Genomic DNA, 14,999 nt, shown 5'->3' on the forward strand with positions numbered 1-14,999 from the left:
TGGAGAGAATACACACAGAAACTAAAAGAAATATTAAATAAAGTAACTTAGTTTACTTTGATGATAATCTGACGCAGCAAGATCAGGAAAATTGGGACGATGAGGAGTAAGCCGGCCCGGATGGCTCAAGCGGTAGGGGCACGGCATGTCCCTATCGCTTGGTCCGAAGGGTTGTGGGTTCGAGTCCCGCCTCGGGCATGGGTGTTGTGTTTGTATAAGTAAAAGAAAGGAAAACAAATGAAAAACGAAAACAGAAAACAAAATAGATAAAAAAATAAATAAATAAAAAGTCACGTAAACAGCGGCAAGAGAGTACAGTCTGGTTATGAGAACCTCATCACTCCATTCAATCGATCTATAAATACTGGAATGAAGTTGTAATATAGTTATGATGATTTAAAAACATACCTCAAATGTTAACTGCCACTACCTGCATGTTTAAAGAATGCATTACACTGAACCAATATACATATACGTAAATTATCAAAAGAGAAAATTCGACGTCTCTCGCTCAAACGGTTTCTCATCGAAAAACTTCTTTCCGTGTCACAAGATGTTAAAGGTGCAAATGTAAAAAACGCCGTAGTATGTTGTTTTTCTCTCCACTCAAAATGTTACACATAACTGTATAACCGGTATTTTTTTTTTTTTTTTTTTTTTCAGAATTTGTGGAATTTTTCTTTCACCTTTTTACCTCTAAAATGTGGGTTATCAAGTTTCTTGAACGGAATATTTGCAGAAATCATCATATTACATAAATCCACATTAAATTCAGATCGTGTATGTTTTTCCATTATTTGATGTCGACTACCTTTGTACGTTTTCGGTATGTTTCTTGGTGTTACAATGCCGCTTTATGTAATATCTCCTATAAAATTGCGCACGGCACAGAAAATATTTTCCCCTAGCGCAATAACAATCTCCCTTCCGTATTTATTTCTTAGACTGTTTAATTCTAAATCCTTCGACTTCGGCATTTTAAATCACTTTTACACAACACTACCACCTGAACAAAGGCAATAAACAATACTGTGAAGATCTGGTTCCCTTCCCCATATGACTAAAAGTTGACACTGAACGTCATTTGTTGCTTCCTACTTTTTTTAGCCACTTTTTTATTATACCGTTCTCATACTATACATAAAATATGAAAGAATACAACAATAAAAGTAAATTAATATATAAGTTTAACACTTTCCCTGTGATCTTTGAACCGTTCTTTATATTACTATCACTGATCTACAATGTCAATGAAATTGCCAAACATAATCTTATGTTGACTGTGCTGTCGCGTCTTCCACCGTGTCCGTTTGAGAAAATCCAAATATACAGCCTTGTCTAAAGCTCCATAATTTTGCAACACATAAGAAATTGTATTACCTAAAACCCACAAGATGGCATTTAGTCTAAGACGAGGTGAAATTTGAAAATCGGGACGAAGGAACTTCTCGGGTGAACAATTGATTAAACCTAGGTTCCGTACATAACTCGTGGCAGCTTCAAAAATGTCACTAACTGAAGAACATGTTGAGATGCGGTGCAGAATAGTGTCCTGTTGTTGACACGAGGGGCAAACTTCCGTTGGACTCAACCTGATGGAGAAAAGGCGAGTGCGTGTGGCCACCACATCATGTACCGCCTTAAACCAGGTGCAGCGGACATCAAAAGACAAAGCAGGGGAGCTGATGTTACGCCAGAGTCGATCATAATGCACATTGGTAGGGGCGATTCGTTGTATACGCATTTGTTGTGGAGGAGACCTTCCTCTAAGATTCTGGTACACTACCTGAACAAGTCTCGTATTCCGATCTGCACCTATTGAGTCGATGTAACACCATTCCAGCAAATAAACTTGAAGATATAGTAACGACCTTAGGATTACATGAAGATCAGGTGGATTTCGAAGGTCCGATTTAAGTGACCAATGTTGGAGCCATGCCGCTGAGTAACAAGCATTAGAAAGTTGAATCCTTCTCCCTCTGCTTAGGAATAACGCAAGACATTTGTCTATGACATGTATTAATCCAATACCACCTTGTGATGGACTGCAGGTTAATGTTGACATAGGTAACCGAAACACACAACCTCTCCAAATATACCACGATATTGCACAATTAATTTGTCGTGCGTAAGAATTTGTTAATGGTAACACTTGGGCTAAATACCAACACTTGGACAGTATATACGTCTGTATAGCCCAACTTCGTTGATACAAACACAAATCACGAAAATATAAGTCTTGCGCTGTTACTTTAATCTTTTGAACAATTCTCTTCCAATTGAGATGTATCATCTCTCCTATAGAAGCCGAAAATACAATCCCAAGAATTTTGATGGTCTTCACTGTTTGCAGTGGAGGTATCTGCGGAAGTACTTGCCACTGTCCTATCGGAAGAATCTTGGATTTTTGCTCGTTGATACGTAGCCCTGAAATGTTACTGAATTCATTCAAAATAGTTTTAAGTTGTTCAACATCCTTTTCATTTGAAAGCAAAACATTGATGTTATCCGCATACGCAACTACCGCTAACTTCTGCTCCTTAAGGGAAATACCAGTAATAGAATTATGCAATTTACATATAAGTGGATTAAGTACTAAAGTAAACAATAACATAGAAAGAGGACAACCTTGTCTAATCGATTTAGTGATATTGATCGTTGTGAACGAAAACCATTTATTTGAATCTGACTATTAATTCCACTATAGAGACATTTGATATACGAGATAAAGGTGTCACTAAAGCCGTACCATGCTAGACACTGGAACATGAAATTATGATTCACGTTGTCGAAGGCACGTTCAAAATCGATGGAACACAATAATCTCTTGATTTTATCTTCAAGCGAAGTAGCAACACAATCTCTCAGGGAACACACCACATCAAAGATAGTACGCTCAGACGAGCCACAGTACTGTGCTGGATGTAGAAGCTTACTTAGAAGCGGTGTTATGCGGTTGGCTAATATTCTAACTATAATTTTATAGTCATATGTGAGCAATGTAATAGGCCTGTAATCGTGCACGGTGACCGCATCGACTTTTTTCTTAATAATAACAATAATACCTTTCTGTTGCGATGCACAGAGCTTCTTCCGATGTAGAATTGCATTTATCACTGTTGTCAAGTCCTCCTTAATTATTTCCCAGCAGGTTAAATAAAATTCTAGTGGAATTCCATCAATTCCGGGTGTTCTTGAGCGCTTACCTTGACAAAGCGCTGTGTAAACTTCTTCTTTAGTGATCGGCTGTTCAAGCAATAGGTTTTCTTCTTCTGATACAGTAGCGATCTTGACTGAATCAAAATATCGTAGAGAAGGTGAATTGTGGGATTTTTCTTGAAAAATATTGCTAAAATGCAACAGAAAAGCGTTACTTATGTCATGTTGTGTAGTATAGTGCTGGCCTGTGTTGTCTTGAATTTTCCTGATCATGGTAGAGCGTTTTCTTTTATGCGTCTGTATAAGATGGAAGAGGTTGATTCTTTCGTCTGTTATGGGAGGGATTAGTCCGCTTCGAACTTTTAAGCTCTCCATTCGCTGTCTAAGAATTCCCAAAATTTTAGCTTTATATTTGTTGAGTTGAGTGCGTCGTTCTGAGTGTGATGTGGAACTATGATGCAAGTCGAGCAGGCATTGACGATAGAAATTACGATTATGTTCATCGGCGTGATATTGAAGATAAGTTTGTCTTTGGAAATATTTCTTTAATTGGGATTTAATATAATTCCCACCAATTTACTACATCATGATATTCGGATTTCTTCTTCGACCATTCAGTCAACAACTGCTGTAGCTCTTCCATTACTTGTGGGATTTGAAGACACCTTGTGTTCATTTTCCAGCAGGGACGTCCAAATATCAAAAACGACATATTCATTTCAATATGCATTATGACCGCTGAGTGATCAGAAAAGGCTACTGGAATGATCTTAATTCGTCGAATGTTTGGAGCTATTGACTGATGGACGTAAAAACGATCTAATCTAGCAGCAGAATTACTAGCCACATATGTATAACCAACATCATTATGCTTCATTAACCAGGCATCACTCATCTGTAGTCCTGTCACCAAACGCTGCAGTGTATTGCTAGATCGGTACTCTCCCGTACAATCTTGTGGACGGAGTACACAGTTAAAATCTCCTCCAAACACATAAGCATCATTCAGGGAACGCATGAGACAAGGAACATCCGTTTGAAAAAATTCATTCCTCTCTTGCCGTTTATTGCTACCTGAAGGAGCATAAATATTGACAAAACCATAACCATTGAAACGTCCACAAATACCTCTACCAGAGGGAAGTCGTACAGCTGACTGGAGATTAATTCCAGCTCTGGTAATGAGAGCTGTACCCAACCGAGAAGTACCTAGATTCACATATGATGTATAATTATATAAGAACGAAAAATCTGCAGTGGATACCTCTTGAAGGAAAAGAATATCAACATCGTGCCCCACTAAAAAACGTTTCAATGCATAAAGTTTTGTGGGCGAGGAATTGTTATTGAAATTCACAGTGGCAATACTTATAGTGATGGTCATCACTTCAGCCAATAGCAGAACAAACTTCAACAACATGTTGCACAATGCACAACCAGTAATCGTCGGTCAAAGATCTAGTCAACTGGCCGTAATAATGGAAATCCTAGTTTACTGCCTTCTCCTTTGTAAGGGTGAGAACGATGTTTAGGAGAATTACTGCTTTTAGCCAATTTCTTAACACCAATCTCCTGTGACGAGGACTTGTTTGTCGATCCAGGATCTTGCTCTTCTTGTTACATTGCTTCATTCCAATCCTCTGGAACTGCTGCTGTTGCTCCTCGAATTTCTTCAGGATCCTTTGAATCACCTATAGTAACAGGAACAACGTCGACAGGATTCTTCTGCCCATTAGCAGAACACTCACCAGTGTCAGAAGATTCCATTGCTTTATACTTTTTCACTGGTTGCTCGTGAAGAATCTCTGATACGTCATCTGCTGAATCTGTTTCCGAGTCACCCTGTTCTATCGTCATAGTCACCGTCTTATCAGTCACTACACTACTCTTTTGCGTTATTGATTTCTTTTGCAATGAAGTACTCTCGTGCATTAATTTTGTATCCGAAGTACCAATAGATGCTTGTTTTTCGGATAAACTATGTCCCATTTTCAGATGAAACACTAGTAATAGTAGGAGTTGTCGCTGCTGTGGAAACACTAGGAGAAGGGATCAAGTCACTCAGTGTAAGACGTGTTCGAGATTGTACCGTCACAGGGGCTTTTATATTCCTATTAGGACACGCTTGCAGTATATGAGCTGTACTTCCACAAGAAAAACACGTAAGTTCCTGCCCAGGGTAAGTTACATAGGCTTCGTGACCGGCTATGACAATCGACGAAGGTATGACCTTGTTTAATACCATGTGTGTAATGCGTATACCGGTATAGACATTATATCGAAATTTTGATGACCACTTTTCATTTTCTATATGTTGCACTTTCCCATAGTTCTGTAGCACGTGTCGTATTCTTTCATTGGACACTTCCGGTGGTATGTTGAGCACTCGTACCATCACGACTTCTTCGTCTGCAGGGGTTATGTTGACTGTTACATTATCTCCATTCATAAGTTTAATGGATGATGATCCAGTATGTTGTTGTAGGTAATGTTCATAACTAATTTTATTTGTAAGTTTAATATACACTCCATTTTGTTTCCTACTAACTGAATCGCTTGTATTTCCTTGTCTTTGATACGTAACCCTTCTATGTATGTCAAATGCTGTAGGACGCGTTTCCTCTTTATTAAATATTGCTTTTAACGTATTTTCCCTTTTAACTGCACTATTCATGTTGCACTACAAGGTTATCAAAACAAACGCACAATGTAACACTCACGCACGGACTACGTACGACACACGATGTTACCTGCTCGGCTGTCGCCGGCAAACTTGACTTGTAAGCTTACTGCCGCCCTCTCGTAGTGCATTTATGTTACTGCGCTTGTACCTGTGACGTCATCTATACTCCAGACCAAACTAACCTGTATCGCGTAGTAACGCACATTTTTCCGCCCTCTAGTTATGATAGAAGTATGTGAATGTACATTTCGCCCACAGAAACATTCCGTGATTATAAACTGCTATAATTTTGTAACTATGCGTATTACAAAATTCATACCGATGCTATTAGAAAGAACGGCTCATAGAATTTCAGAAAATGTGTAAATTGTAACTCTTGGCAAAAAAACAACAACAATAGAGGGCATTATAAGAAAAAAGAAAAAAATACGCTGCTCCCGATCTTTCGCTTGTCATTGTGGCATTGATGGATAGAAGCAAATTGTGTTAAATGTTATGAACAGGGAACGGATTTATATGGACTAAAAATATATGAAATATGTAAATATATATGTAGTTATTTTTACCAAAATATGGAATTAAATATGGATTTTTACCAAAATATGGAATTAAATATGGACTTAAAATTATAAAAAAATGACTATGTACGTTAAATATTGGTACATTTTAATCAAACTAAACAAAAAATATAATGGACGTACCTTATCTTCCAATGTAGTTTCAACAAAACACAATTTTTATTGTCTGTTACCATAACAATAGGTTACAAACATTTCTTTCAAGTGCTGAAAAGTGAATCTTCTTCCATTGTCTCTGAGGACAGATTTATACTGACTAAAAGAGCGTTCGACGTCACAAGAAGTAACTGGTACATAATTCAATTTCACAATGTCTGCTGGGGATAAGTCCAAGTTAATCTTCACTGTTGATTCACCACTCATCACAGCAACAACCTTTTGTAGTTCTTCATATCCAGGGTTTTTTGAAAGTACAGTGTCCACCTTAGCTCTTACTGCATCTGCAACTTTACCTCTACCACGATTCAGTTGTTCCACAGTACTATTTATAATTTCAAAACTTTCAGATAGTGAAAGGTGCCTATTTTGGAGACTTTTGAGCGTTTTTATGATGCATGAAAATGTATGCTGAATGTGAGCTAAGTCATTCTTCACACTTATGTCACAGGTAACTGTTTTCGCAGTATCAATTGAGACTGCATCTTCAGAGTCCAATGCAAGGAGAACATTGTTAATAGAGTCTATATGTTCGGCATAATATTCAACTGCTTCTAGCCATGTACCCCATCTAGTTAAAATTGGCTTTGGTGGCAATGGAATTTCAGGGTACATTTCTTTCAACACGTTAACTCTACTGGGAGCTTTGAGAAATACTTTTTTCACTGATGAAATCAACAAATCTACTTTAGGGAAATTGTCTCTGACCACTTCTGCCACACGATGAAATGCATGCGCCACACAAGTAAAATGAGTCAATTTAGGATATACAACAGATAATGCTTGTCCAGCTTTGACCATATAAGGGGCAGCATCGCTAATAAAGAATAACACATTATCGTACATAATACCCTTTGGCCACAGGATACCCATAGCTTCGTTGAACAGTTTAACTATAGTTTTGTTATTGCACTTTTCTAGAACATCACAATGTAAAAGAATTCGTTCAGAATATTGTTCACTTAACAAACCGATAACTACATTACCAACAAGTCTACCTTCTTTGTCGGGAGTCTCATCAATGGAAACCCAAATTGAACTATCTTTAATTTCATCTCTTATCTTCTGTATTGTCTCATCGTAGATGGATGGAGCATACGTCTTCCTAAGTGTTGACTCATCCGGGATTGTATGTTGAGTATATTTTTCAAGGAATTCCCTGAAGACCTTATTCTTTAGTTTGTAGAGAGGAATATCAGCAGAGATGAGAGAACGGCACAGGTCGATGTTAAACTCAGATCTTACATTCGATGTTGTTGGTTGTGTTAAAAACAATTGTCTCTGCTTGGAATTTAGTTGTTTGTTGGCCTGATGTTTACTAGTTGTAATGTGTTGTTGCACCAGGAACTTTTGTGTAGATGATACTGCACACTGACACAAATTACAAAATAATATTTTATTGTCAGTTGATAAACCATCTTCTTTAAATTCTGAAATGTAACTTGTTAGTTTTGATTTTAAATTGACTGAATGACGTACTTTTGGCATGTTTACCGTCTTTATAGTATGATTTACAAAACTGAACCTATGTGTACTCTGACTGGCATTTAACTGTTGAGCTGCACAACTGAAGTCTGTTAAAAATTTTAAATTAAATTAATACAGTTTTGTAACTTACTTTCCCATTGTTGATAGGACTGCTAATTTTCAAATAACTCCGATGTTAAAGGGATTACTGAACATGTGTTTAAATCTCTATTGTTGAAATGTATTTTTAAAAGTTAATGGAATTTTGTTTTGTTTTATTGTTAAACCTAATATAATATGGACTGTTTTATATGAAATATGGAAAATATATGGAAATTAACGAAAATATGTACTAAACTCTAAAATATGGAAAAATATGGAAAATAAAAGTAGGATTTTTCAACCCTACACATTGTGAAACATAAAGATAATGCAAAATATAAATTATATTAGCTTTATAAGTAAATATGTATTTACATATAAATCCTTTCCCTGGTTATGAATGTTTAACTCAGTGTGAATTCTGCAGCATTTATAGCGGACCCACGTGGCGTAGTTGGTGTGTGTTGGAATACCATAGCACACGGAGTATAGTGAGAGTTCAGTGTGCCTTCAGATGAGAGTTTCAACATGCGGCACTTACAGAGAAGACGATTCTGAGGTAGTACAGATATTCTGTAGGGCATGGATGAACATGTCAACATAAGAAAGACCATTCAGGGAAAATACCTGCCAATGGGGAAATTGTGAAAGATGTGCGGGAGACATTTGTACGTAGTCCTAAGAAGTATGTGCGTAGAACTAGCCTGCAGTTTAACATGCCTAAACCTACGGTGTCAAAGGTCCTACATACTCGTCTGCGATTTCACCCCTACAAACTGCAATTAGTGCATAAGTTGAAACCTCACGACCCTGCAAAACGACTTGCTTTCTGTGAACATTATTTTGTTGATAGTAATGGAGGATGATGATGAAGACCTGTCAGTAAAATTCATTTTTCGTGACGAGACAACGTTCCACATCAGCGGAAAAATAAACACGCACAATGATAGGATTTGAGGGAGCGAGAATCCACATTTCACTTTGGAGGTTGAACGTGTCCTCCCTAAGCTAAATATGTTTTGTGACGTATCGAAAAGGAAAGTGTATGACCCTTTTTTTTTTCAAGAGAACACTGTCACCGGTATGAATTATCTTGATATGCTCACTGAGTAGCTGTTTCCACAATTGGAAGAAGATGAAGATGATGAAGAAGACGAAGAAATCAACGAATTTCTTTTCAAACAAGAAGGAGTACCTCTTCACTGACATCTCGATATTCGGAAAGTTCTGAATGATCAACTTGCAAGAAGATGGATTGGTCGCGCCGGAAACCAAGATAGGCTAATGTCTTCTGTATGTGGCCACCGACGTCTCCTGACTTCACCATCTGTGACTTCTTTTTATGGGGTTATATAAAGAATGTTTTTACGTACCTCCACTACCTCAAAATCTGCAAGAACTGCAACTTCGTATCACTGCCGCCATCAAGTCCATTCCATTACATATGTTGGAGCGCGTGTGACATGAGTGAGAATATAACCTCGATGTCTGCAACGTTACACGTGGAAGCTACATTTAGTGTCTGTGAGGTACTAAAAGTATTTGAGTTTCTCTTTCTAATGTCACTAGTTTCATTTCAATACGATTATCTACAGTGACGTTATATACCTTTATAGTCACGGAATGTTTCTGTGGACACACTGTACATTATCAGGCTACAAAGTCACTTGTAGTCTTCGGTCGTCTTTCTTGAATGTCTGCCTCCAGGAGCCTGTTTCTCAAAAATACTAGTTTAGTAGTTCACCAGTTACTAGTTACTAGAGTAGCCTATATTTCACCAGCTCCAGTAGATTCTGTTTCGCAAACTAAATGTTAAATGTTATGTTTTATTTAACGACGCTCGCAACTGCAGAGGTTATATCAGCGTCGCCGGATGTGTCGGAATTTTGTCCCGCATGAGTTTTACATGCTAGTAAATCTACTGACATGAGCGTGTCGCATTTAAGCACACTTGGGCATAGAAGGCCAGCGCTATGCCAACTCGCCAACCAAGTCGACTTCTCAAACTATTTTACTAGTCTAGTAACTGGTGACAATTTTTACTAGTCACATGATAGGTTTCACTAGACAACTGATTAAATTCGTTTGTTTATAGTCATTGTTATGTATTGTTATTTGAGGTTAGAAGGCTAAGTTGTCTGTGTTTTGGTTTTGATTTCTCTTTTTGGTTGAAATTCCATCAGTTCAAAGCAAATTAACTATACTCATTATAATTAATGAATCAGTGGGTACATTATTCGGTGCTTTTTCAGTTATGTTAACAAAAAATGAAGTACATGAATGGACAAACAATTTTGTAATGTGTGAAGCTATGGAACTGATAACTCAGAACAAAGATTATGCATACGTTAGGGACACTTACTGGCCCAAAATTAAGAAAGCAACTTTGATAAGTACCAATTCAAGTTCACATTATCGTAATATGAACATATGATGTAGCTAGTGGAGTCTTCTGCCGACATGAATGCCACTTGATGAAAAATTCTCTAATTTTTTTTCAGTTTTATATTTGATCTATTTATAAATTATTGTCGTTTTATATTTAATGTGTAGGCTAAAGTTGACAATGTCAGAAGAACTCGCAGTGGAGGAGGAAAGCGAGTAAAAATTACTGCAGTTGATGGATTGGTATTACATTATTAGGAAAAAATTCTGCAAGTATTGCTGGTTTAGGACAGAAAGACCAGATGGCATTGGAAAATAATCAACATCCCGATTTGTAGAGCAATTTGTATTTGAACTTTGCTGATAATGCAACACTTCTATTTGTTTGTCTTGTTATGACAGGACCCACTATATTTAACAACTCTTCAAGCTTTTCAGCACTTTACCTATACCGTTCATTATATATAGTATAATAGTAGTAGGCCTATAACCTTATTTTTATACTAGTAATATTGGTCGATTTCACCAGTTCATAAGTTATTCTGTTTCTCAAAATACTAATGTAGTTGATTATACTAGTAATGAACAGGAATATTCCTACAAGACTGCTGATTTCTACATTATCAATAATAATAGGAAATGCTGTCCTCTGTAGAGTAACAAATGAATTATGGACTTTGTTTGTTACGGCAATGAATAAATCTATGTTTTCTTGATCCGAGATTGTATTAATCCACAAACTGACCATAGGTGGACTTGGTTCACTCTGGTTGTGAGCCCCTCATATATTTTATAAAAGATCTTTGTCAATGAACTTTGATAGTGTAATTCAAGCCTTACACTTTTATACAGGGACATCATTTTATTTTTACTAACATTTTTAATATTAACTTGGCTATACCTCTGGATCAACACCGTTTGCAACCTCCTTCCACGACTGGAGTTCGATGACACTGGAGTAATATACACACAAATCACTTTACTAGGTATAGGAGGGAAGAAAAGTAGTTCATCCACTTACGTAAACTAGGAAATATCGCGCTTTTGAGTTTGGTCATTTTCATTAGGTTTTTGTTTAATCAAAATACAGTACTGTATTAACAATGAGTGTTTTTACTCACGAACTGAGTTGTCCATGTGGACGAATTCATTATGCAGTGTATATTATACTGTCTACAGCACATTAGCGTACAACATAGAGAATGAAGTTAAATTGAAAAATAATCTAATATGGATATTAGAAGCACATTTTTTTTAAATGGTGACCGTTCATTTCGATACAGGCTTCAGTTCTTTTGTGCATATTATCGCACTATAGACTATTGTACCTAATCCCAATTACTAGTTTCGCCCTTCATACTAATAACTCATGTTGAAATAATTCTGTACCTACTCTATAAAAGAGTACCTTACGTACTGTAAATTCAATCTTCACTTCTGCTCGATCCGAAAAGATAAAATTACTCAGAAATACTATCTACTGTCCGTCCAAGTGGTTATGTCATAGGGTCGTAGAAAGGGAGGAAATCACGTGACAGTTAATTACTTAACGAGGCCCTTTTATTTCAGTTATTTTAAACAGTTGTATAATATTATGTAGACGTCCAATTCCCAACAGAAATTAATGTTCTCAGAAAAGAGCTAAGACAGCCCAGCCACTAGCTGGCGAATAAAAGCTGGTGGGGGAAACCAGGATGCGACATAGGCAAACGGACGACAGTACCTGTACGAAAATGATTGAATATTGAAAGCTCTTTCGTCACTGGAAAACGCGAACATATTTTTGGAACGTACTGTTTACTATGACCGTAAGGCTACTATGACTGTATATGCGGTCTTGGATCTGTGTGGAGGACGGTTGAACTGCATTAGTAGAAGGGGTGGGAGTGAAGTACATTAAAAAACTCAGGTAGAATAAAAATTGAAGTAAAAATAAAATGATGTCCCTGTATATTTTATAATATACCTTTTTATAAAAGATCGTTCTTTGTCAAAGATAGTGTAATACCAGCCTTACACTTTTATATCATTATTTTATAAAATATCTTTGTCAAAGAACTTCGTTAGCAGCGTTATCATAATCATCACGTGCATGCGCAGACGCGTTCCTAATTGATGGGCGCTGTAACCTGTGCTATTTCCCAGCATTAGGAATGCGACCACGTGTCACTTACCAGTGTTGAAGGTGAAGGTGAGCCGAGTGCAGCACTCAAGTGTCCCCGTCCACGCGCTGGGGTGTAAAGATGAATCTATCAATTCCGTAGAACGGATCAAGAGATGATCCTGTGCCATCTACTTCCAATGCAGTCGATCCAGTGCCATCCACGTCGGAGATTCGTGATATTGAATTATCACCTGAATCTGTACGTCCACTACCTAAAGCCGGACCCAGAAAGCAATCACACCGCGAAAGAAAATAGTACATTATGCAACGAGTCTATAATGTTAGTAATGGTATGTTTATGAAACGAGCGCAAGCAAGTTTCATAATTTTCATACGAGCGTCTTAAGTACCATTATAGGCAAGTTTCATACGACTTTTTATGCTCGACCATATTTCTAACTTGAAATTATTCATAAGTATTCATGTTATTCTTATGTGACTGACCTTGTGCAATCTCGTAAATTGTGAGTGTGCGCAGACGCGAAAGTATTGATTTTTTCCGAGGAAGAAATGTCATTGACCTTGATATAATCTAGAGAGTAAAATGAACATTAATCTTGATATAACATTGAAATTGATTTAGACATTGAAAAACGAGATGACAAATTGAATTTATTTGAATATTACTTACAATTAACGCTAATTATAGTAACAGAACATAACCTTCTGCGACAGTATTGGATTTCCAGCCTCCGTGACGTTTCGCTAGTCCTCTTTCAATTGCATATCCGAGAATAATCGATACTTGCGCTTTCATATTGGTACAACGGCGCTTTCAGATTTGTTGAAGAACAACTTTAATGAATAGGTGTACTTTAATAAGGTCCATTAAAGGGCTACTACCAGGTGTATAATTACTACATTTCGACATGGTCGAGCATAAAAGAGACATACTGCCATACTAACTGACACTCCAGAGAAACTGGCCATACAGAAGGAATAGCAGAAAAAAACCGTCAAATCAAGAAAGATGCCAGTAAATGGGAGCGGGCCTTCAGGTTCAAAAATGAATTTTTTATATGTTATTATCTATGATTCTGTGAGCAAAAGCAAGCAAAAACCAATACTCATTTCATTTATTTTGAATTAATGTTATTTTTTTTAAACTTTAAATTTTGTAAGAAATTTTCAACAGATAATTTTTCGCCAAGAGAAAATTTTGAAACTATGCACAAAAAATTTTGCTTGCGATTGAAGAGCTTAGTCTAGGGAAGGAGCATACAAATTTTCAGCTTCCTAACTTTAGTAGTTTCTTAGTAAAGTGCACTTACATATTGAAAAAATTAAAAATGAGATAATTGCATTTAAAGTTTACATATACCTTTCAAAATTTTCCAGCTCCATAATCTGGATTGTTGGCCTCCTCATCTTCTCTTCTTCTTTTGAAGTTTCCCTTCTTCTGTCTTGCTGCCTTGGACATCAATTCAACTGCCTGATCTGCCTTTGCCACTCGAATATCATCAAACTCTCTGAGAAATGTCAATGTATTATAACCCGGTGCTATACCTAAATTCTGTAACACTTTAGCTCGTCCTATGTTGTCTACATTAAAACTGATTACTGCATCATAGACTCCTGCTTTCAAAGTTTTCAAGCCCACAAATGTAGTTTTTGGAAACCTCAACCACACCAAATTGTTGAAGGATTCATTTGGATTTTGTGTCAATCTGTGTACACACTTCTTCAAGAGGTCTGGATGAGCAAGGTCTCTGTATATTGGCTTCAATTTTGTCATCACTTCTACTGGTAATCCATGATGTTTATATGCTGATTTATCCACAATGTATTTACACCAAGAGTCTGGTCCCTTAGGGAACAGCTGGTGGTGAGGTTGCTCGTCGGTTGACAACTTGTGGAAATACGTTGCCCACACAGCCCTCTTTATTTTATTTATATCATCTGTATTATTTCTGATAGCATTGCCATAATACAGCTGCAATAAATCAATTGCGTCTTTTGTCAATCTATTTCTACCCCGAATGATCTTACCATCAGCTAGTTTTTGCCCTTTCATATCTTTCACTAATTTTCTCAGTCGATTGCCCATCCTCTTCTGTACATGTCCTAAACATTCCCATTTTTCAATTTTAAAATGTTCACCATATGGTTTCCCATTCACAACTTGTTGGAAACCTCTACTGTCTCCATCTCTGAGGTAAGTGGAATACCTCACACCCCTTTCTTCTATAGATCTCTTGAAAATCTTCACCGCTCCTTCAACTTCCATCGTTCCACTTGCTCCATCAAAGTTTTTAACGCAGTTACTAGTGTGATCAACTTTGTTCTTTGTCACTACACAGCCATG

This window comes from Periplaneta americana, chromosome 7 (genome assembly GCF_040183065.1).
Source record: "Periplaneta americana isolate PAMFEO1 chromosome 7, P.americana_PAMFEO1_priV1, whole genome shotgun sequence".
Classification (NCBI taxonomy): Eukaryota; Metazoa; Arthropoda; class Insecta; order Blattodea; family Blattidae; genus Periplaneta; species Periplaneta americana.